Genomic DNA, 21044 nt, shown 5'->3' on the forward strand with positions numbered 1-21044 from the left:
ACAGGAGCTCTTGAATATGAAGGGTATCACAAATGTATTCCTGGCCTTTTGTACCCCATAAAGTTAGCTTTGACTATGTCTCCTCAACCTGATGTGAGGGCAGTTATGGGAGAAAGGGGCAGCCGTCAGTAAAGGTGATTTTGGCAGAGTGCATCAGCTCCATTCCCAACCTTTTACTTTTTTTAGAGTAGCCTAATTGTTAATTTTTCAGGGATGCAATAGTCTTCTCTAGTCACTCAGGAAATGAATTATCCCATTTCATTCTTTTTCCTCCTGATTTTGTTTCCTCTAGGTTAGTTCGGAAACGGAAGCTCAGAAACTTTAAGTTATCAAGCAGATAAAAGGATCAAAACCAGGGCTAGAATCTAAACCAGTCTGATCCTAAAGCTCATTTCTTAACCATGTTAAACCACATCCTTTTGGTACATCTTAATGAAATAATTTAAATGTTACCTCTCCGGCTTTAAGGGTGTAATAGTCACTTGGATTTGGTCTCCTGGATAGCAAACACACTCACCAAAGCTACCTACCCTCTGTCAAATAGAATCCGTATTTGCCGGTAGACTCAAAAGATTTATTCTGCAAACTTTCACTGAATACCTACTGTGCGCTAGAAGCCACACTAGGCGTGTGTGCAAAGACGACCTAGACTCGGTGCCTTCAAAAAGCCAGTGATAACTCGAGGAGGCAGATACGAGCGCACGTGAAACCGTTTTTACAAGGCGTGAGCACGGCTCCCTGGCCGAACCTAGAGGCTACCGACCGGCACCAAACCTGGGAATTTACCGGGGAGAAGAGATGGGTCTGGGGGTGCTCCGAACTCCTGTTCCCAAAGGTTTCCCCAAGGAAAGGGAACTCCGTTTTCCTCAAGGGAGATGTGGAAGTACTGGGAACTTTTGGGGGTATTCGTTTGAATGTGCAAGAGGGAAACAAAATGTGCTGCTGGGATTTCACTTCCCACTTTTCCGGCCGCAGGCTGGGCGAGAGAAAGTGCAGTTTTCCGGGGAGGGAGCTGTGATTGGCGGCGAGACTCCCGCCTCTGCGAGCGCGGGGAGGGTGCCGGAGTAGCCCGGGGGCTCAAACCTCCGAGAGTGTAGGGGCGCCCGGACGCCGCAGACCCGGAGAGTCCAGCTGCTCCGAGTCTGCGGGGGCAGACGCGGAGCTGGGCGGTGCCCGGCAGAAGGTGCGATCCGGACGGGCGCCGAGGCCGGGGAGCCTGGACAGCGAGACCTGTCGCCGGCGGGGTGCGGGCACGTGCCCGGTGCACCCTCAGGCCTGGGGGCCAGATTGGCCCTCGCTGGGCCGCGGGGCGCGGCGGTGCTGGCCCCTAGCCCCAGGTGCGCTACGCCCCCCGGAGGATTTTCCGGTCCCGTGTGCAGAGGGACGACCAGGAACTCGGGCTCAGTCTCCACCCCGAAGTGGGGCGGGTCCGCCCGGAATAAGACCCGCTGTCCGGCCCCGGCAAGGGTGTGTTCTGCGCGGCCTCAGAGGACGAGCGCTGCCCATTCTCGGCACTAGCGGTAAGGGGGCGCCAGGACGGGGGATCCTGGGCTCGGGGAAGGGGGCGCAGCAGCCTCGGGGAGCCTCGCGGGGACAGCCCTGCGCCGCGCCCAGGAGGGGGTGCCCGCCGCCGGCCTGCGGGCGGGGCTCGGCGGCCACGGGGTGGAGCTGGCGCCGCCGGGCCGGGGCTCGCTCGTGGTGGGCCAAGCGGAGGCAAACGCGGCCCACATCCACCGGTACCTTCCAGAAGGAGCAGTTTATACGGCTCAGAAAGTAGACCAGAGACCACAACAGTTATTCATTGTGCCAAGCACTGTGCTGGCTTTGGGAATTAACTAGAAAGGATTGAGTTAATACTCCCTGCAGCCGACTCCATCTCATACCTAAGTTTTCTTTTGAATTCTTTCTTTCCTCTTTTTAAGAAACTACTCCCTTTCCCTAGTTTCTTACCCTTTTCTTTTCGTGTATCTAATGCCCCCAGCATAATGTCTGGCTGGCACATGGGAATCAGTTGTTATTATGAGATACATGACTTGAGCCTGAGAGTGGCAGGGTCTCACTCTTTTGTCTTGGCTTTGACTAGCGGGAGATTTGGGGCCCAAGAGGCTATTGCTTTTCAACAGTCTGCCCCACTTGAAGTGTTTCCCAGGTTGATGCAAGTCTGTGAGGTGTAACGAGTAACCCACACCTTTTGTGACAAGTGGCCGGCCATCTGCTCTCTCCCGCTGACGGTGGGAAGAATGGATAGGGTCCCCCCCTCCAAATTATCCATCCCACCTCCTCCTTACATTGCAAGTAACACGACTGATAGCCAAACCCTCGCTCTTTAGCTGCCAGGGAATTGTCAGATGACAGAGAGGCGAAAGAGCAAGCAGGAGAGGAAGAGAACAGGAACGAGAAAATGGGTACTCACAGCCACCCGAAATCTGCTTCCTTCCTTCCTTGCCAGAGCCCAGCCCTATCTGGCCAAGGCCAGATCCCTTACATTCAGCTCAGGCCAGATTTCTCTTGTTTTGGGGAAACACATGCGCGCACACACACTCAAGCACATGACTATTAGATCTAGGGTGTCTATGACTTTCCCTCCCAAATATTTTTACATTTGGCTAGGGATCGTTTTTCTCTGAAAGCAAGTTAGAGAGTAACATGCACAGTCAAGTCAAACCACACCAGCCCTCAGCATCTTGAAGAGTGAGCCTTCTGGTCATCCATAGACTCATATCCTTTGGCCCATTTCTTTGCTGATGTCTGGCCACTCATTTGTTTTCCCCATCTTGATCCTCTGTTTGTAGACTAAGCCTGCTCCTCTTAGGGGGAGGAGGAGGGATGGAGGTGAGTGTCAGGCACTGCCAGGGAATACTAGAAGCTTCGGAATAAATAAGGGGGGGGGGGTCCTTGGGTGTCAACTTTACCCAGACATTTGAGGTTAAAATACTTTTTATGCTAAAACAATCATATATTTTGGAGTAGAATTCAGAATTTGTATACTTTTTAAATATAAAACAGGAAACTTTAAAAAAATTCTTCTGCTTGGGCTTTGGGCTGTGCTTTGGCCCAAAGCTAGCCCTTGAGGGTTTCTTTTCTTTTTTCTTTTTTTTTCTTGAGGGTTTATTTTCACTGCAGATAGGGCTACAATGGCAGCAATTTGATAGGCACTGTGATGTCTTCCCTGGAGGGACTTTGAATAACAGTCATGCTTGGTTAATAATTTAATCTTCATTTCCACCTGAGGTAGGGTTAGTAACCTTGTGTTACAGATGAGGGGGCGCATGGAGACACGTATTAATAATGCCCCTACATTCTTGAGGGGCTTGGCCTGCGGATGAGAGGCGTTGGGCAGAGCTGGGTTGGATGGTAGGTTCTGTTGAATTTAAGTTGTGGCCTTTGAAACCCCTAGGCTGGGTGGACTTGGAGACGGAGAGCTTTCTCAGCAGAGGTGTCTAGGCAGGGGCCTGGTAGCCCCTTTTGGATGGGGCTGTGAAGGGCAGTAGGTTAAACTAATATGATCTCTAAAGCCATATTTTTCACTTCAGGGTACCTCAGAATCCCTCGGGAAGCTTGCATAGCATACAGATTCTTGCCCCACTCCCCACAATTCTGATCCAGTGTAAGAGGGTTGGGTCCAGGAAAATGCATATTTAACAGGTTCCTTGGATGATTGTGATTCAGGTGTTTCTTGGACCTTGTTTTGAGAAACTAAGCTTTGGAAACACTTAAATGAATGTGCATGCCTGATAAATTGAGTAAAGCATTAACAGAAACACAGGACTTCGGGGAACTTAGCCTGTCATTGTGCTGTAAACTCTAATAATGTGGTAAAAGCTGGAATTGTCCCCATTCTCAAGGACAGCTCTTTATTATACCTATTACATCAAATCCCATAGTCTTCCAGTGCTTGACACCCCGAGACCAAATAAAGGGTCTAAACTAAAGGGGTTTTGTCTGCTTGTTTTTAAGCTTAATTGAAACTGAGATGGATTACTATATTGAGATTATTTTCCCTAATAATTTAGGATTTCTAAGGCCCGTTGCTTGTTTAAAAAAATTTTTGTTTAATGTTTATTTATTTTTGAGACAGAGCACAAGTGGGGGAGGGGCAGAGAGAGAGGGAGACACAGAATCCCAAGTAGGCTCCAGGCTCTGAGCTGTCAGCACAGAGCCAGACGCGGGGCTCGAACTCACGGACTGTGAGATCTTGGCCTGAGCCGAAGTCGGACGCTCAACCGACTGAGCCACCCAGGCGCCTCCACCTTGCTTATTTTGAAATTAGGAGTGACATGTTAGTGTTCAGTGTTTGAATTGGACTAAGAGCTTTTGCTATGGGAACCTGAAGCACCACTTTGGAAGAATTCTTTTTAAATGTTCAAGATACTTGAGGTCAGTAAATTGCCATACTGCTTCTTGGTCTGTTTTGCTAGGCATAAGAACCCAAGTGTATGTTTGCACTAGAATGAACCATAACAGCAAGAGGGGAGAATTGCAGCTATAGGCCAGACTGTAAATTGCTTTGGAAACGCCTTCATCCACCCTACTTCCCCCTTCCCCTTTAAGACGTAGATATAACACAGCATAAGCAGGCTGACTTAGAGCAGGAGGCCCGGAGAGTGCCCTTTGTCAGGTCAATAGAAAGACCTCCCTACCCAGTCACTGTGGATTCATTCCTGGGTTGATGCACTCACCTCACTCCTCCTAAGAGGTAACATTAAATTATTACCGGAAGCTAACATAGAAGGACTGGTTTGTGAGTGGGAACAAGTTCTCCTAATTTATGTGTAATTGAGTCATCTCCCCTGGAGGAAGTCCTTACTAGATACAAGCCTGTTGGTATAATCGGTCCTCAGCATCTTCCCTCTCCTCTCCAGGGGGCTCAGAAAGTTTCTGGGTCCTGCCTAGCTTTAACTTCTGCTATTGATGCTTTTTGGTGCTATACAAGAATCTCTTGACTCAGTAATTCTTATCCTTGTTAGTTAGGACCACTTTGAGAATCTGATTAAAGCCATGAAGTTCTCTTGAGAAAAAGAAACACATATTTGATTGACATTGTTCATACAATTTCAAGGGGTTTATAGACATCTGTCTAAATTCAATCATGGATACATAGCAATTATGTAGGTTTACTGTTCAGAATTGCCCTAAAAGTTGTCAGTTTGTCAAAATTTAAAAAATGGTTTTGCCTTTGTTCTGGCAATTTGAATTCTGAATTTATCATAAAGGTATACTTGGATATGTATGTAGAGGCATGTGTATAAGGATATATATACTGCAGCCTTGTTTGTAGCAGTAAAAGAGTGGAAATGAACTAAATATCTATCACCAAAGGGCTGGTTAAATTATGGAACATCCATTCAGTGCAATACCATGCAGCTATTAAAAAGTGATGCAGGTTGAGGGGCTCCTGGGTGGCTCAGTTGGTTAAGCATCCATCTCTTGATTTTGGCTCAGGTCATGATCTCGCAGTTTGTGAGCTCGAGCCCTACATTGGGCTCTGCCCTAGCAGTGTGGAGCCTGCTTGGGGTTCTCTCTCTCTTCCTCCCTCTCTCCCTCTCTCCCTCTCTCCCTCTCTCCCTCTCTCCCTCTCTCCCTCTCTCCCTCTCTCTCCCTCCCCCACTCTCTCTGCCCCTCCCCCCCTTTTTCTTTCTCTCTCTCTCTCTCTGCCCCTCTCCCTGCTTGTGCTCTCTCTCTCTCTCTCAAAAAAAAAAAAAAAAGTGATGCAGGTTGATAGAAACAGATACAGATTGATATTGAAGATACATTTTTTAAAAAGCAAAATACAGGTGTGCATTGTATGCTGTTTCTTTTGTAAGAATGATGGAAGCTATTTGTAGTCTATATGCTTGTTAATGCATTAAATATTTCCAATAGTATGCACTATAACAGTGGTTGCTATAACTAGGTAGGGGGTAAAGTTCATCCAGATTTACCACTTTATACCTTTATATATTATTTGAATTTTTATCATATTTTTTTAAAATAGAGAGTTACAGCTATCATCTACCCATTTAACATTGTTTGTGAAGAGGGAGAATGAAGTAGAAATGAAAAGTAGGTGGGCCGGGTGACTTAGTTAGCTGAGCGTCTGACTCTTGGTTTTGGCTCAGGTTATGATCCCAGGGTCGTGGGATCAAGCCCTGCATTAAGCTCTGTGCTGAGCATGAAACTTGCTTAAGGTTATCTCTCTCCTCTGCCCCTCTCTCCTCTCCCTCTGACCCTCTCCCCAGCTCGTGTGCTCTCTCTCTAAAAAAAAAAAAAGTATATTATCAAATTTTTCCAACCTCAAAATTAATACATGATCATATACTTTCTTATTTGTATACAAAGAGCTAACATGCAATTATGCTTCATTTTCCAATGAGATGTAATAGCAATTGCTCATTCTTGTCATACATTTCAGTTGGATTAATTATTTATTTGACTTCACTCCAGCTAGTTCCAAAAGGAATGTAAGGTGCTTTGAACTGCATGGTGGAGAAAGCTCTGATTTAAATGGTCTGATCAGTTTCATGTGTGTTTAGCTGCAGAAGCAGAGAGAGGAGGTAGATGGAATATGTCCCAGCTTGTAGACTAGATAGACCAGCTTGCAGGGCCCTAGGTCGAAGTCCTAGCAGTGATATCAGACCTTGGCACTGAGGGGCCCAGCCTTGGCTCCAGAGCCTGGACCTCGTCTTCAGCCAGATGTGTCTTAGTCAATGAGGGCTCTGCCTCTGCATGTCAGAGCCTCCGTGTCACAGATATTAATAGGTAATATTCACCAGTGTTTCCTATGAGCCTGACCCTGTGCCAAACAACTGGCATGTTATTTATTAAATTTTCATCCATATTATGGGGGTGCTACCATTATTGCCCCATTCTATAAGTGAGGAAACTGAGGCACAAAGGGGTTGAGCAATTTGCTGGAAGCCACATACTAGCAAGCGGTAGAATCAAGATTTGAATATAGGGGCGCCTGGGTGGCTCAGTCGGTTAAGCGGCCGACTTCGGCTCAGGTCATGATCTTGCAGTCCGTGAGTTCGAGCCCCGCGTCGGGCTCTGTGCTGACAGCTCAGAGCCTGGAGCCTGTTTCAGATTCTGTGTCTCCCTCTCACTGACCCTCCCCCATTCATGCTCTGTCTCTCTCTGTCTCAAAAATAAAGAAACGTTAAAAAAATTAAAAAAAAAAAAAAAGATTTGAATATAGCAGTCTGATTCAATATTTTGTGCTCTATCACTCTTTTATACCATATAATGGATTAAGAATGGGGAATCAGCCTGAATAGGCAGGGCTGGGACATTAAGATGAATGTGGGGCTGGACCCTTTCAGAGGGGAAGAGGTAGAGCCTGTGTCCATACCACTTGTCCATGATGAACTCGATCCTAACCTTGTAAGTATCCAGGGGGTCCCATGTGATAGATGAGTGAGGAGTGTGACAGGCGCAGACCAAGACAGTGTGCTGCTCTTGGTTCCATAGGCCCATCCATGTGGTAGCAACACTTGGGGCAGCATTTAAAGGTAGGAGAGATAGGTCAGCACTTTGGGGAAGGGTCGTTAGGTGCTAGGCAGGCTGTTGGCAGCCCCTGCCACATGGATAAAGTTTCACTTATTTATTATATAATGTGACAGGCACTAGAGATTCAAAGATACAGCACACAGACTCCATCCTTAGGGAGATAAACAAGCAAATCAATAATTCAAAACTCCTAGGACTGCGTGATAAATGATTTGATACACTATGCACAGACTGCCATGGAACAATAGAGGAGATGTACCTAACTCCATCCATCGTGGGTGGTCAGAGAAGGCTTCCTGGAGGTGGGTAGGAGAAGAAAAGTTTATGTACAGGCTTGAGGATGACAAAGAAAGACCATTATTCACTGGAGGTGTGGCATATTGATCGGAGCTGGTCCCAGATGGAAGAGTGAGAGGGCGCTCAGAAATTCAGGTCATTCTGTAGGCCTGCGGGAGCCGGGACTAATCAGTGTTGGGGGACAGGTCCTAGCAGGTCCAAGGATTCCATAGTTAGAACTTCTGTCCTGGATTGTAGATCCCTATTTTCTTTCACATCTGTTCTATTGCTTAGTACAGTTATCTTTTTATTTTTTATGTTTTAAGTGTTTATTTTTGAGAGAGTATGCCAGCAGGGGAGGGGGAGGGGCACCGTGACAGGGAGAGGGAGAGGCAGAGAGAGGATGGGGACAGAGGATCTGAAGCAGGCTCTGTGCTGATAGCAGACTTAATCTGGGTGAGGGGCCTCTCCATGCTCCTGTCTCTCTGTGATTCTCCTATCACAGGAACGGTCACACCTTATTGTGTCTAGTTCTAGGCCTCGCCGGCCTCTCAGCTCTGAGCTCCTCTGAGGGCAAGAACTGTACAACCTCCATCTCCTGGCCTAGCATATAGTGTGTATTACTGTGTGTGCTGAGTGAGTGTATGATTTCCCATGGCCTGGAAAATTTAGTCCAGCCTCCAAGCTCACAAAACGAACCATTTGTGAAAATTCTCTCTCCGGCCTTTGTCTCCCACCACTCTCTCCATGGTCTAAAGCTCCAGCCCCACCCTGAATGAAATATTTTCCAAAGCATAGCTGAAGCTTCATTTTTACTATTCTCTCTCTGCCTGCAAAACTCTTTTGTCATTGGAATCCTATCTGTCCTTGGAAGCATAAGTCACATGAGAGCATTTGACTGGGGAGGGGGCAGGGTTGGGGTGGGGAGCTTTGTCTTCTCCCACCATGCAACTCTGATAAGTTACCACATGCCGCTCTGTCTTTGAATTGGCTATGTATCGGTTTATTTCTCATACATGCTCCTTGACAGCAAGATACTGTCTCCTCTGTCTCTGTTTCTGTCACAATGCCTGGACCTGATGGGGTAAAATCAGTATTTATGTAAGGACTATGAGTGCCTGCATGCATGGTGAGCAGCAGTTTTGGAACTGGGGTCTCACACAAGGGACCACCTGTGTGAGAAGCAGGGCCTGGAACAGGATTTGAGGGGAGTAACCAGAGGTGCTTATTGTAACTAGATTCAATAAGGGCTTTGGGCCCCACCCAAGATTTACTGACTCAAGCTCTAGAATACAGCAGCTCCCAAATCTGTATTTCTAAACACTCCCCAGGTGATTTTTGTGCTCACTAAAATTAAAGAATTTTTTCCTAGAGATCATGTTTGGTGCTTTACAGTGTGTATTATAATTAGGATCCTTTTGAAGCCATAGCTACAGATGCGGTGTCCCGACATCATCCAAGGCCAGAAGAAAGGAGGAAGGTGGCAGGCTAACTTTGTCTTTTTAGCCTGGGGGGGGGGGATCTTTCTCCAAGCCTCTTGATAGGTTTGTTCTTATTTCTCATCGGTCAGAGTGGGTCACGCGGCCACTTGAAAACTGTTTGTTGCCGTTGGAATGGGCTTGCCTTAGACCAATCATTCTTTCTTTCCTGGTTTTCCAAGCCCAACCACTAAACCCATGAAAAGTTCTCTAATGAGGAAAGAAGGTATGATGGGGATTGACATTATTACTAATCCTCTCAGAAATCCTGCACAACAGTCACTACTATGTCAAAATTTTATGCCAGAATAGAGTAGCCGTCTTAGGTGAGGTTAAATCTGGAGGGCAGAGCAGAGACTGGAATTTGGCCCTTGTTCTGGATTCCCAGCCTGCTATGTCCAGCACAGAATGAGCTCCATTACAGCCTCTGCCAGCATGTGGGAAGAGAATTGAATTCGGAGTTTCACAGATATCATAAAATAACAGATCGGGTCTGCCAGGAGTAATACATGTTTGCAGTGAATTTTTTTTTTTTTAATTTTTTTTTTTCAACGTTTATTTATTTTTGGGACAGAGAGAGACAGAGCACGAATGGGGGAGGGGCAGAGAGAGAGGGAGACACAGAACCGGAAACAGGCTCCAGGCTCCGAGCCATCAGCCCAGAGCCCGACGTGGGGCTCGAACTCACGGACCGCGAGATCGTGACCTGGCTGAAGTCGGACGCTTAACCGACTGCGCCACCCAGGCGCCCCTGCAGTGAATGTTTTTGAGAACTCTACTATTTAAATAATCTTGGTCGAATACATTTCCTGAGTCATATTTATGCAGATATTTGAAAAAAATGTTAATGTTGGGTGCCTGGGTGGCTTAGTCAGTTAAGTGTCCGACTTGGGCTCAGGTAATGATCTCATGGTTTGTGAGTTCTAGTCCCTGCATGGGGCTCTCTGCTGTTGGCACAGAGCCTGCTTCAGAGCCTCTGTCTCCCTCTCTGGCCCTCCCCCTGCTCATACGTGCTCTCTCTTTTTCTATCTCCCAGAAATAAGTAAGCATTAAAAAAATGTTACTTTATGACTTTTCCCTCATCGCTATAATTTTTCCTGTTTTTACCCCCATTCCCTTTTGCTTGATGTATGATCATGAATGGGAATCTATACTTAGGAATGACCATGAAGCATTTTGAGGACCTTTCTGAGCATCAGTAGTTGGAATCTAGAATCATTACTATAGGGCAATAGTTCTCAAGTTTGAGAATGCATCAGAATCACCTGGCGGGCTTCTTCAAAACCATATTGCTGGGCCCTGCCCTCAGAGTTGTAGATTCTGTAGGCGTGGTATTGAGTCCAAGAACGTGCACTTTTAACAAGTTCCCAGCTTATGGTAACATTGGTCTGGAAACCACACTTTCATAAACGCTGAGTTATATGAACTTCTTTTAGATTGAAATACTGGTCTGGTATTTATTGAAAAGATAACACAATGAGATTCTAATTGTGCACGTGGAACATTCTATTCTTTCCAGGTTCTCTTGAGCTCCCTATTATAGCTGCCCTGGGGTCTCCCCACTGAGGCTGTGATTTGGACAGACTGGACTCCCCAGATTTTCTGTGGTTTGGTGAATCTGTGGGAGGGTTATTCCTTGGAAGTGAGAGGGTGGAGTGACACCCACATGCCCTCCCTCCAGGCCAGACATGGTTGTGAAATACTCGAGACACAGCAGTGGAATATGATATGGTTCCACATATGAGATACCTAGTAGCCAAATCCAGAGACAAGAAGTAGAATGATGGCTAACAGAGGCTGAGGTAAAGGAGAAATGGGGAGTTACTATTGAATAGGTACAGAATTTTTGTTTGGGATGATGGAGAAGTTCTGGAAATGGATAGTGGTGATGATTGCATGACATTGTGAATGTAATTAATACCACTGAATTATACACTTAAAATTGGCTAAAATGGTAAGTGTTGTTATGTATATTTTACCACAACTTAAAAAAATATCTTGCTTTCGTTACTGTCTCCCAGTGGTCTGCTGGAAGGTCCTTGTATTAGTCTATTAGAAGTGATTGTTAAATTGTCAGGGGTTTGTGATCTGATGGTTAAATATAGTCACTATTTAAAATTCAATTATATAAATTTAGGAGTAAATACATTAGGGGCGCCTGGGTGGCTAAGTCCGTTAAGCATCTGACTTCGGCTCAGGTCATGATCTAGCCGTCTGTGAGTTTGAGCCCTGCGTCAGGCTCTGTGCTGACAACTTGGAGCCTGCTTCAGAATCTGTGTCCCTCCTCTCTCTCTGCCCCTCCCCTGCTCGTGTTCTGTCTCACTCCCAAAAATAAATAAATAAATGTTAAAAAAAATTTTTTTTAAGTATCTCTTTCCCCGGGCGCCTGGGTGGGTCAGTCAGTTAAGCATCCAACTTCAGCTCAGGTCATGGTCTCACGGTTCATGAGTTCGAGCCCCACAACAGGCTTCCTGCCGTCAGCACAGAGCCTGCTTTGGATCCTCTGTACACCCCTCTCACCTGTCTCTCCAATATAAAAAAATAAACATTTTTAAAAAATGAATAAAAGTATCTCTTTCTCATTGCTAGAACAATCACTTTATTTTATTTCTACTAGTTTTTCTTCCACCCTTTTCATGTTCCAATTGAGGGCACTCCTGCCCAGGATGTTAAAGTAACTCATTTACTATATGACTCATTTTGTTTCCCACCCACTCAACTTAGCCACAACCTCTTCTTTTCTATGCACCCCAAAATACCCAAAGGCACGGCTGTTTGGAAAGGGCTAGAATTCAATTTAAGAAAGTTTCCTTGGAAGATCCCAAGTAGCTGGTGCTTTATTCCTACAAACATATTCCAATCCTGCCCCACCAGAAAGATATGGTAAGGCCAGCAGTTTGCAGATAAACTGAACAGCTGGGCCTCCAAAGAAAGAAAACCCTGATTTATGGCCATTTCTTTGGCATAAATGCCAACATAACTGATTTCAAGTTACCCATGTTACGTCACTGAATTTAGAACTGGAAATAGGTAGTAGTACACCATTATATTGTGTTTCCAGACAAAATAGATATAAGTAATCACAAGAACATATATGATAATAAAAGGTAGTAAAGTAATTAGAAAGTGATGTGATTTTAAATATAACTTATCTATAAATATTTATATTTTAATTTTATTTATTTATTTATTTATGTTTATTTTTGAGAGAGAGAAAGAGACAGAGCATGAGTAGAGGAGGGACAGAGAGAGAGGGGGAGACACAGAATCTGAAGCAGGCTCCAGGTTCTGAGCTGTCAACACAGAGCCCAATGCAGGGCTTGAACTCATGAACTGACTCAGACTCCAACCGACTGAGCCACCCAGGCACTCCAAGAGATACTTTTAAAGAAAGTTTTTATTATGGATGTTTTCCATCATATACCAGAGTGAGAGAATAGTAAAATGTATCTATTCATCACCAAGCTCAACAGTTACCAATCTTTCACCAAAAAAGAGACCTTCCAACTACCGAAGTAATAAGGGGGAGGAGTACAAAGGAAAAAAATGGCTAGATAGATTGAAAATTTTCTTCCAAGTTTTGGCTGTACTGAATTAAAAGGATGATGTTAAATTGGTAAAATACTTAATAATACATTTAGATATAAAATATTACATTTTATAACATAATAATTTCTATAAATGTTAGTAAAGAACTAAGATGCTAAAAATGGGTGAAAAATGCCAACAGATAATACACAAAGAGGGATATGAGTTGAAAAAAGAGAGAAAGATTCAGTGTTCCTATAACTAATCTAAAAAGCAAGTTAGGGGCACCTGGGTGGCTCAGTTGGTTAAGGGTCTGACTCTTGATCTCAGCTCAGGTCTTGATCTCAGGGTTGTGAGTTCAAGCCCTGTGTTGGGCTCCATGCTGGGCATGGAGCCTACTTAACAACAACAAAAAAGCAGGTTAAACCAATAATAAGGTTTAATATTACACCCAAATATTACGTTATAAACACATAAATAAAGCAAGCAAGCATATGGCTGGCTGGGCTTTGGATACCCTTGTAAATTTGGAGGACAAATGGAAATTTTCATAAATATCAGATATCATAAGAAATAGGTCAAAAGAAGAATGAAATATCTTACAAAGATAATTATAAAGATTGTAGCCTTGTTTATATGTGTGTGTGTGTGTGTGTGTGTATGTACTATTTTAATATATAAATATATAAAATATGCTTCAGGGGCACCTGGGTGGTTCGGTCAGTTAAGCATCCAGCTCTTGGTTTCAGCTCAGGTCATGATCGAGCCCTGAGTCAGGCTCTGCACTGAGCACAGAACCTGCTTAGGAGTTTCTCTCTCTCCCTCTCTCTCCCTCTCTCTCTGTCTGCCCCTCCCTTGCTATCACATGCTCTAAATAAATAAATAAGTAAATAAATAAATAAACATATCTATCTATATCTACATATATAGATATAGATAGATATACACTTCCCAGCATGCATTTGTGCGAAGGTTCTTCTCATTGGTCACCTTTCCCTGCATCCATTTTGCCACGACTGTGTCCACCTAACACCTCTTTGCTCATTTGGAGGTGAATAGGGTCAGTAACAGACCCATCTCACAACTCCTCAAGTCGGATTGGTGGGCTGGGATGAGGTTTTCTGGATGGATCCCCTTATCAGACAGAGCTGATAGGGAGTTATAACCCATCTCCCCACTATCATGTACACACATACAAACACATGCACATACACACACTTACTCTCCATCTGTCTTAAATTAGTTTCTATTCCTCTTGGCTTCTGACATAATCTCATGTCAGTCCTAGGCTTTTCAGTTTTGCCAGGAGTTTCTTCCTGCGCCTCCCCATGCCTTCATCGGGTTTTTGATGAAAAATTGGGAGAGGCTACATCAGAAATAGCAAGTTCCCTATGTGAATCAGAATCCACTGTGGAAGAATTTGAACAGTTCTGTTTTTGTATTCTTCTGCCAGAGTCAGCTTGAATTCTGGCAAGATTTGGAAATAGAACCCCGCCCTGGCCCACCGAGGGAGTGGCTGCTCCAGGGGCTGTCAGCTGCCCACAAAGCCAGAACTTGCATATTTTCAGGGCATGGGAGGTGACAGGAGAAAATGTGACATTTAAGAGAGCAGTGTTTATTCTCTGCTCACTTCCAGATCTCGGAGGCTGAGCCGCTGTAAATCTACGAAGGAAAACTCAAAGCTTTCTCTGTTCATCTGGGAAGAGAGTTTTTCTTCCCTCCTGGGCAAAAAGTGGTGGTGTTGATAAGGAAAGGATTGGGCTGCATTGTACTCTGTTTTCCTACCTACAAATAAATAAAACCAGCCAGACAACACGGAGGCTGGCTGCATGTCTGGTTTCTCACTGACTCCTTCTTTCCTGTGCTTCAGTTTCTCATTCAGATCCAGATGTCTGTTCCCTTCCTGCATCGCAAGGCTTTTGTAAAGAAAGATGGAGTGGATTTTAGTTCTCTGGGAAGGAGTGTAAGAGAAAGAGTAGATGCTAGATTCAGGGTTCTTTTTTCTGAAGAGGTCCTCCTCTTGCCTTATCTCTAAGACTCATGCTTGCTGACACAAGAAAAGATACCAAGACCTTGGAATCTGGGTCTTGGGACATGGCAGCCTGAACTATGATTCATAAGGAGAGGCCGGGGTGACTCAAGTGCAGATGGACACATGAAAACATGATGCTAGAACAGACCAGAACTGGAGATCGGTGCAGGAGCTTGTGACCAGTTGCGGTTTCTGCATCAGATTCTCACTTGCCTGGAATAGTTTATTTCTGGTATTTCTGAAGAAGGAACATGGAATAAAGTGACCATTCACTTTTCCTTGAAGTCCTCTGATTCCAAAATAACTCTGAAAATGGGTCAGTAAACATAATGTAACCTGTTGGCAAAACCTAACCACAAGGAACAGATTTTCTCTTTAAATAATTGTTATACCTGAGGAGACATGATTTTGCCCATGATGCTGTTCAAAAGCTATATGGAATTTTAGGTTCCACAGAGTGAGGTTTTGCCTTAAAAGTGGGTATTGCTAAATGAAGGGTAAGAGCAACGTGCTTGCCCTGAGAGGGTACTATCAGCATACAAAGCTGAGACCTTGGCCTCTTAAGCTGTATAGATGTATATTATTTTATTGAGGTATAATTTACATACAATAAAATGCACAGGTCTTAACTGGTTAGTTTAGTGAGTTTTTTTTTTTTAACTTTTTTTAATGTTTATTTATTTTTGAGAAAGAGAGAGAGCATGAGCAGGGGAGGAGAAGAGAAAGAGGGAAATAGAATCTGAAGTGGGCTCCAGGCTCCGAGCCGTCAGCACAGAGCCCAATGTGGGGCTCAAACCCATGAACCGTGGGATCATGACCTGCACTGAAGTTGGACGCTTAACCAACCGAGCCACCCAGGTGCCCCTAAAGAGGTGTTTTTTTTTTTTTAAGAGTTCACATTTTAAAAAATTATTTTTAAAAATTTTGGTAAAATACACATAGGGTAAAATTTACCATCTTGACCATTTTAAGTGTATATAGTTCAGTGGCATTAAGCATATTTACAGTGTTTTACAACCATCACCACTGTCTAATCACGGAACTCTTCATTTTGTTAAACTGAAACTTTGTACCTGCTAGACTATAACTTCTTATTCCTTCCTTCTTTCACCACCTGACACTGCCATTCTACTTTCTGTCTTATGAATCTGACTTCTCTAAGCACCTAAAATGAGTGGAATTATATAGTATTTATGACTTTTATTACTGGCTTATTTCACTTAACACAATGTCCTTAAGGTTTATCAATGTTGTAGCACATGCCAAATTTTCTTACTCTTTTTTTTTTTTTTAATTTTTTTTTCAACGTTTATTTATTTTTGGGACAGAGAGAGACAGAGCATGAACGGGGGAGGGGCAGAGAGAGAGGGAGACACAGAATCGGAAACAGGCTCCAGGCTCCGAGCCATCAGCCCAGAGCCTGACGCGGGGCTCGAACTCCCGGACCGCGAGATCGTGACCTGGTTGAAGTCGGACGCTTAACTGACTGCGCCACCCAGGCGCCCCCAAATTTTCTTACTCTTTAAGGCTGAATAATACTCCACTTTGTGTACATATGTACCAGATTTTGCTTATCCATCCACCCGTCAATTGAGACATGGGTTGCATGTGGTTCCACCTTTTGGCTACTGTGAATAATGCTGTTGTGAACACGGGTATACAAATATTTCTTCAAGGTTCTGCTTTTCAGTTCTTTTGAATACCTATGTACCCAGAAGTATATATATCTAGAATATATACCCAGAAGTGGAATTCCTGGACCTTATGGTAATTATTCTATTTTTATTTTGGGAGGGGGGAACTGCCATACTGATTTTCACAGTGGCTGTACCATTTCACATTCTTTTTTTTTTTTTTTTAAGTTTTTGAGAGCGTGAGCAGGGGAGGGGCAGAGAGAGAGGGGAACAGAGGATCCAAAGTGTGCTTCACACTGACAGCACCGAGCCCAGTGCAGGGCTCGAACCCATGAACCGCAAGATCATGACCAGAGCTGAAGTCGGACACTCAACTCACTGAGCCACCAAAGCACCCCTGTACCGTTTTACATTCTTACAATAGTATGCAAGTGTCCCAATTTCTCCACATCTTCACCAACACTTTTTTCTCTGTGTGCGTTTTTTATAGTTGCCATCGTAATAGGTATGAGGTGAATTCAGTAAGTTTTGACGAATGCATACAGCTGGGTACTATTGCCTCAGTCGAGATAAGGAACATTTCCATCCCCACCTAAATTTCCCTCTCTCATGCTTCTCTACAGTTAGTATGCCCTCTGCCTCATCACCACCTCCAACCCCTGGAAAGTGAGGGCCCAGGATGGAAATCTGGTGAGCAGAGTCCCGGGGGGGGGGTGCCATCTTAGAATTCAGACAGCTGTGAGGACCATGATCTTGTCAGAGGACAGACACACACAGACTTGGTGGCCAAAGGAAACGTGGGAAATCTGGTTTGACGTGTCGGTAGACATGAAAGCTGAACTCTGTACCTCTCAGGTGTTTTTAATAAGGGTAGAGTTAGTAACCCATACCTTACACAGCTCACTATACAGGTAATGCTAGAATATGTAGATGTGGCAGTAAAGGTTACTTGGAGAGAATAGAGTAATAAAAAGAATAGCTTACATTGTTGAGTACATAATGTGTGTACCATTCTAAATATTTCATATGATGTAATGACTTGATTAATCTTTGCAACAACCCTATAAAGTAACTATTGTTATTAATTCCATGTTGGGGCACCTGGGTGGCTCAGTCAGTTAAGCCTCTGACTTCAGCTCAGGTCATGATCTCATGGTTCGTGAATTTGAGCTCAGAGCCTGGAGCCTGCTTCAGATTCTGTGTCTCTGTCTGTCTGTCTCTCTCTCTCTCTCTCTCTCAAAAATAAATAAACATGAAAAAAATAATTGCATGTTCCTAATGAGGAAACTGAAGTGCAGAGAAATAATAACTTGCCCCAGGTCAAATAGCTATGAGTGTGTTTAGGAGAGTTATAAACCCAAGTGTTTGGGCTCCAGGCTGCAGCCGCTTTGCAATGGAGGAAATATGACATGGTCTTTGAAGGAAGAGTTCCTGCCTGTCTGAAGGCCATCATGTAAAATTAGCAGTTAGACCACGAGGCTGGCTACACCACCCTCAGTGTGGACCTTCCTGTTCTGTCTCTCATCAGAAGGATGGCATGGATTCTCCTGTCCTCGGGGGCGCCCGTGCTGCCCACCTCAGGTCAGAAGAGAGAACCCAACCCATTATTACCGTGCACATTACCCAGAGGCCAGACCCACCACTTACGTGTAGACACGTAGGCTGTTTCCCATCTGCAAACTGAAGGGGTGGGCTGGGCATTCTCTGAAGTCTTGTCTACGCTGACAGTCCTACACTGTCAGGAATGAGCTCTTTCTGGAGGCAAGTGTTTCCTCCCATTTCTGCTCCTGCTTTCTTTGGGCACTTATATCTCAACCTTGAAATTACTCTCTCACCTGTGGTTTGGTGGACATTTTGACCTGAAATAGGGGAGAATCAACTCTGGAAGATCGAAAAAATACTTGTTTTGAGTCTAGAGAGTCACTGCCACAGCACATAGCATAAGTAACTGCCATCTAGGGCTTGAGAAAACATGTCATAGCTGTGCCAAACCCATCTTAGGCTTTAAATGAAAGCCTGTAATGTTTTTGGTTCATAGCGTAAGCCAGAAGAGCTATTTCTGGCATTCCTTTTTTCTCTCTACTGGTATGTACTGGATAGTCTTAATATTGCTGGCATTAGGGAGGGTCTGGGTGGCTCAGTCGGTTGAGCATCCTATGTCAGGCTCTGTGCTGACAGCCCGGAGTCTGGAGCCTGCTTCAGATTCTGTGTCTCCCTCTCTCTCTCTGCCCCTCTCCCACTTGTGCTCTGTCTCTCTGTCTCTTTCAAAATTAAATAAACATTAAAAATTTTAAAAATATTGCTGGCATTAGGATACACATAACAAAATGGGGTCATTATTTCTAACCTCCTTTGATACTCAATTCAGACTACTCTAAGAGCATGATGCATCCGTCTCTGACTCTGGGGGGTGGGGAAGGTGGACACAGAAGGTGCCTGGTTGGAATCCTTATGTCTCTCCCTAGGGATGGCACCACTCTCCCTAGGGATGGCAACATCTCTCAGAACAGACACGTTATCACAGAGCCGTGTTGAGTTATTCTCACAGCAGAGAGGCTGGGTGGGTGATCTGGGCAGGGGCGTGTGGGTTAGAAATGTGCTTTCTCTCCAAATAGCCAACAGTCTTGTACAACACTTTGGACTGGGGGTTGTCTGCCAAAGGGTAGCTAGTTTCCACCAGATAAGTCTAGGAGAGGAGTATTTTTCTTGTTACTTTGTTTGATTTTGTTTTGCATCCAGCTTGTTAAAGATATAAAGAACAAGAAAGCACTTAGCCCAGCAAAAATGTGACATTTCAAGTTTTTAATTCCATTGTTACTCTAAAAGCTTCTAGCATTGCCACCTGCCTATATACACATGCACACCTGTGTGCGTTTGGCATGGTATAATATAAAGGTCTCTAGAGTCAGGCAGATCTGTGAAAAAACAACTCGTACCACCTACTACTTAAGTGATCTTAGGCACTATGCTTAACTTTTCTGAACTCACGTTATCAGGCCCAGTTCACTGGACAGTGAAAGGGCAAAATGATACCATTTGGATAAAAGCACATAGGGACTCAATATAACTAAGTGGTCAATAAATATTTATCTACAAATAAAGTCTCTTTAGCTCCAATTCACAAAGTAAGGAATACAAGGCTAGCTTTCCTGGTGCCGAGCCACCCGCAGTGGCAGAGCCCACCCCGTGGCAGGTGAGCCCCATGACCAGAAGAAGGATGACTAAAGGCTGGAGGTGACCAGGAACCTTTTGTAGAGAGTCCCTGCAATGGGAAGCAAGTTCAATGGAATTATCTCTAGCAGCCTCCAGGATTTCTTTAAAAAAAAAAAATTTTTTTTAACGTTTATTTATTTTTGAGACAGAGAGAGACAGAGCATGAACGGGGGAGGGTCAGAGAGAGGGAGACACAGAATCTGAAACAGGCTCCAGGCTCTGGGCTGTCAGCACAGAGCCCGACGCGGGGCTCGAACTCACGGACCATGAGATCATGACCTGAGCCGAAGTCGGACGCTTAACCGACCAAGCCACCCAGACGCCCCTAGGATTTCTTTTTAAATGATAGACTACTCTTGAATAGGCAGAGCATAGGGGATATTTTCTGCCTGCAGGGTATATAGGTGGAAATTAAGATATGCCTTTTAGCACCTAAAATGGTCTCTGGAATGGGGCAAGCATTCCAATAATGTTTATTGAACGAATGAATGGACAAATGTGCATGAAACATCAGTGAAACTATCGTGTAAGTCCCATGATTATGAGCAATAATCAGCATTGTCAGTACATCAACTTCTTGTTGCTATGTTCACTGCCCCGAGACCAGGGGAGTTCAAACAGTTTGTTTGCAAGTAAAAGGCGTAAGAGTTAGAGAAAACAAAAAAACACTGCCACCAACAAAAGACCAGCCAGTGAGAATGCCAAAGGTCCAGTCCACAGGTGGGACTGGGAGTTGCTCGGATAACAAGAAGAAAATCACTTAGGAAAATCCGAAGCCTTTTACTATGCAGGCTAAATACACTACCCAGAGAAACAAGGCAGGGGAGCTACACATTTACAAAGTTTATCAGAATTTGCTTTGATTGTGCCCTACTCGAAGCTTGTGCCTGGGGAAACTGAGGTATTATGTGAGGTACAGAGACATTTAGCAAGGCAAGCATTGAACTAAGAGTACAGGACCCAGCCAGTCTCCCAGCCAGCGCTTAGGCCATCTCAGCTGCCTTTTTATTTTTCTAATCTTATCTCTTAATACGATATAGAACTCACCATAGGCAGCTCTCATTATTATGTCATCCAGCTGGATTGTAAAGTGGAGATAATAATCATGACTCCAGGGACACCTGGGTGGCTCAGTCAGTTAAGCGTCTAACTTTGGCTCGGGTCGTGATCTCTCGGTTCAAGAGTTCGAGCCCCACACCGGGCACTGTGCTGACAGCTCAGAGCCTGGACCCTGCTTCAGATTCTATGTCTACCTCTCTCTTTGCCCCTTTCCTGCTCGCACTCTGTCTCTCTCTCAAAAATAAACAAACATTAAAAAAAAATCATGACTGCAAAAGTTACTGGGTAGATTAATTAAGATAATGTAAAGGAGTATTAATAAATGTACCTTCCCTCCTT

General features: G+C 44.5%; 1 protein-coding gene across 1 annotated transcript in view; it reads left to right on the plus strand.

The window, feature by feature from the left end:
- Positions 1 to 1349: 1349 nt before the first annotated feature.
- The window catches only part of ANXA4 (annexin A4), a 60629-nt gene continuing 40934 nt past the window's right edge, over positions 1350 to 21044 (plus strand). The window contains exon 1 of the mRNA XM_030310766.1: positions 1350 to 1520. The gene's annotated coding sequence lies outside the window, so the exon portion shown is untranslated. The remainder of the gene's footprint in view (positions 1521 to 21044) is intronic.

The sequence above is a fragment of the Lynx canadensis genome, chromosome A3, assembly GCF_007474595.2.
Source record: "Lynx canadensis isolate LIC74 chromosome A3, mLynCan4.pri.v2, whole genome shotgun sequence".
Classification (NCBI taxonomy): domain Eukaryota; kingdom Metazoa; phylum Chordata; class Mammalia; order Carnivora; family Felidae; genus Lynx; species Lynx canadensis.